The sequence below is a fragment of the Dysidea avara genome, chromosome 3, assembly GCF_963678975.1.
Source record: "Dysidea avara chromosome 3, odDysAvar1.4, whole genome shotgun sequence".
NCBI lineage: Eukaryota > Metazoa > Porifera > Demospongiae > Dictyoceratida > Dysideidae > Dysidea > Dysidea avara.
In genome coordinates, this window is record NC_089274.1 from 10,386,833 (window position 1) to 10,390,796 (window position 3,964).

General features: G+C 36.1%; 1 long non-coding RNA gene across 1 annotated transcript; it reads right to left on the minus strand.

The window, feature by feature from the left end:
* Window positions 1-775: 775 nt before the first annotated feature.
* Window positions 776-3,658, minus strand: LOC136249307 (uncharacterized). Its single transcript, XR_010698152.1, has 2 exons — window positions 3,331-3,658; window positions 776-1,013 (listed from the first exon to the last, which is right to left on the minus strand). It is a non-coding gene; the product is annotated as an uncharacterized lncRNA (long non-coding RNA).
* Between the last annotated feature and the right edge of the window lie 306 nt (window positions 3,659-3,964).

Genomic DNA, 3,964 nt, shown 5'->3' on the forward strand with positions numbered 1-3,964 from the left:
TATTATCTTGGAAATAATATTTAGCAATAAATCATCCCAAGATACACTTGAATAATTGTGACTGTTTTACTGGAGTGTTTCGATATTGATATTCAAGATCATTGGCTGCTTACACAATGCAATACCCATATATTACCAACTTGTATTGTACAGCTCTGAAATACCTAGGATACCCTAAATAAATGTAAATACATTTTTGCTTCCATCTGCTTTTCTTTGTTGAGATTAATTCTGTATCATAGGAATACAGAATGCACTGTTACTAGGGACCCGCCGATTATGCTCATTATTTTACCTATTATGCTATGCTGCACTGCTCAAAATTTTGCCTATTATGCTTAAATTAATGCCCAATATTTACCTATTATGCTCAAATTATGCTCAATATTTATACCTCAGTTCTCATGTTTTTCTAGTAAATTTGCACTTTATGGGAAAACAGTAAGTTGCTGAAGCACAGACTCTAAATCCTTGCTTGTCAAAATACTTGTCACGGAAACGATCGATATACTCTAATAGAACAGTCAGCTGTCTAATATTTTCTGACTGTTCTATTAGAGTATATCGATCTTTTTCTGTGGTATGTATTTTGATAAACAAGAATTTATGGTAATGCACAAGTGTTCTGCCTATTATGCTAGCATTATGCTCAATGCTTTCAGGCAACTATTATGCTCATTATTATGCCAGCATAATCGGCGGGTCCCTAACTGTTACCCATGTAGTTATATAAACATTGTTTGTACACCATACCCACATACCCTAGTACAGTGAATTGTGCACCAATAATATTAATGACTACAACATTGTGTGGAGAATTATATTATTACATTACACTATTCCTACACTTTATCAAACACACACCACATGAGGTGTACATCATTAACAGAATCTTTATATTATTGATGACTGAATTTGTTTAAGTCTCTGGTCTGTCCCACCATCTTCTTAATGTCTCAATTCTTCTCTGTAGTAGTTCATTATCTGTTTTCAGTTCATCACATTCTTCGAATCTAATATGGGGAAATCAGAAAAAAAAAACAGTATCACACACACACTACAAACTTCATACAGATACCCTTGGACCACATTCTATATGGACAAGGATATGTATGCACACTATGCTGTTTGCAGCTATATCTGATATACACATCTCTTAAGTCACAGAAGTTTTGATGTATGGTGCAAAGGTATGATTACTCTATTACAACTGACTATTATATTAGAGTAATTACCACTAGTTGACTAGGACAGCAAATTGTCATGGGAATAATCCAAATAGTTGACACAAGAATGTAAACCTCCAACTCAGTCCCCTTTCTGAGGTCCCAGAGAAAAGAGACCAATTAGACAAGTAGATCATAATGGCAGTGCACACATGGACAAAATAACACAGACATGTTAGTACAACAATTACAGCACACAAGCTAACACACTTCACAAGGTTTTCGAAGCCTTCAGCATCAAGCTCAACTAGCTTAACACAATATGATCAGGATAAATTAGACACTTCAATAGACCAGCTTTATTCATATCATAGTATGCTAATTTAGAATGGATTGCACAACATTCGGTGTTCTGAAAATGTATTAAAGCCACCTAAGGGACTAAGATCTTTACACTCCACAGGAGCCCAAACCATACCATTTATTCAATACGAAGGTGGTTTAGTAGCAACTACTATCATACAGTACGGACCACAAAGGAGTAGGTGTGGCCCACGAAATAATATCACCCAGAAATCAGCCTCAATTTTCCTGACGACAATGAGGCAGTATTGGTTACGTAAAACTAAGCCCAAACAGTTTTCAGATTGACCCGAAACGCTTTCAACAAAGTTGCTCCAGAATTTAAAAAATAATTATTTAACAGAATTTTCTAGTTACTGACTGACTGACTGCCTGACTGATACTGCCTTCAGACAAGCGTAACTTGATATCGGCTAAGGCTACGAGCTTGATATTTTCACTGTTCAACGTCGTTTCGGCCCGAGAGGTGCCTTTTGGCATACCGCAGTACATACAATGCATTCTTCATGGACTTACCAGTGTCCTCCTTTGTGTCCCATTAATCTTTGCTGACAGCAAAAAGTGTCAATTTGGCAGTAGCACATGATGGCTTCCCTTCATATTAACGGAAATCATCTGTATTTTTCATAGCGGCAATTTTGATTGCAGAGGTGCTTATCGAACAGTTCTTGATTCGTACTGCTGTGTAATGGATTGAACATAGCCGACAACGAAGCGTAATGGATACTTTACTTTTCGGACGATAATTCGTAGCTGAGGCACGCGGCACCATTTCTTTCTTTCAGTATGCATGGATTGCAGAGGTGCTTTTCCAACAGCTCTTGATCCGAAATTCTGTGTAACAGGTTGAACATAGCTGACAATGAAGCATAATGGATACTTCACTTTTCAGATGATAATTGATATAGCTGGGGCACACGGCGCCATTTCAGATGCACTTTGCGTGGGTTCACCAGTCATAATGATTATTTACAAAAAAAAGTTAACAAACAAGTACACAGAAAAATTTGGAATTTTCAACTAGAGTAGGGACCGTAGCACATCAATAAAAAGTACTGAAACAAGCTGGTGTAATGCATGTTATATCCCTACTGTGTATTTCATGAACACATGCACGTACAGTAGGGATATAACACTTCTTATTGTTTTGCTGTGATTCAGTATCGTGCACTACTCCAACTTGTTTCAGTACTTTTTATCAATGTGCTATGGTCCCTACTCTAGTTGAAAGTTCAATTTTTTTTGTGTACTTGTATTTACAGTTATGATATGAAAATGGAAAGTCATGCTGTGTTGTGATCATGAAATCAGTGATTTTGTGTCAACTGATAGTAATGTATTAAGTTTTAAAGCATGTACCTGCCTTTCCTGATGCAAAGAATTGTTACTATTCTAAGCATAGAGGATTGTTAGGCAAAAAGAAAACATGGAGACTAAATCTATTGCAACAGGTGAAAATCACTTAGTATTGAAGGAATCAAAGAATCAAAGATCACCTATTTCCATGATGAAATATTGTGTAGCGTTATTCCCAGACTTGTACGTAAAAATGTAGTAACAACATTCTCCATATAATAAGAACAAACGGTCAGTTAGATTCTGTGAAGGCTTTTATCCCACTCCCACAGGATTCAATACATCTTATAGGATACCAGATGTTGAGCAACTGCAATTTTTAACCACCACATTCCTTAGCTCTCATGTAAAAATGGTCTATTGTAACAAGGACTCCACATTTTAGTGTCCCACTCAATATGGCACATGCAGACTACATGCACACAATACTAATTGTAAACCTCACCTCTCTTGCCTAGCTGTTTTCATCTCTCATTAATTAGTTCATCTTCTTGCTTCTCCTGAATAGAGAAAAAATGAAAAATACTTTACAATTGCCAGTACAACAACTGGAGATTGATGACTAGTAGGTATATACTGTATCCATATACAGACTACATACATAATCTTATCGAAGTGACACCCACAAAATCTGTTAAACATGACTGGCCATTCCATTTAGTGCCCACCCATTACTCTTTACAACACAAGGACACACTTACAGACAAAGATGATAATGGGTCCGCCATTGTTTAACAATTATATAGAATAATAATCAAGCCACGTTTGCTGACAAAAGTTAAAGTTAGGTGAATGAAAGAGACTAACATACACGTACTTTTTCATGGCTATTCAGACATTGCAATAACATACTCTTGGGATACTTATTCACTTTTACACACTCCACAGTAGTAGTAACATACATACGTACCAAATTTTCTACTTGGCCTTTTAGTCTTTTAACATTGATTTCCTTCCAATCTATTAACCTATGGTTTTTCTTTGTTATTTCAAGCATTTTTTCACTCCAATCAGAAAAACAAGTCTGTACAAGCATTTAATTATTGTTTGGAATAAACCTCTGTATTTCTTGGACTGGC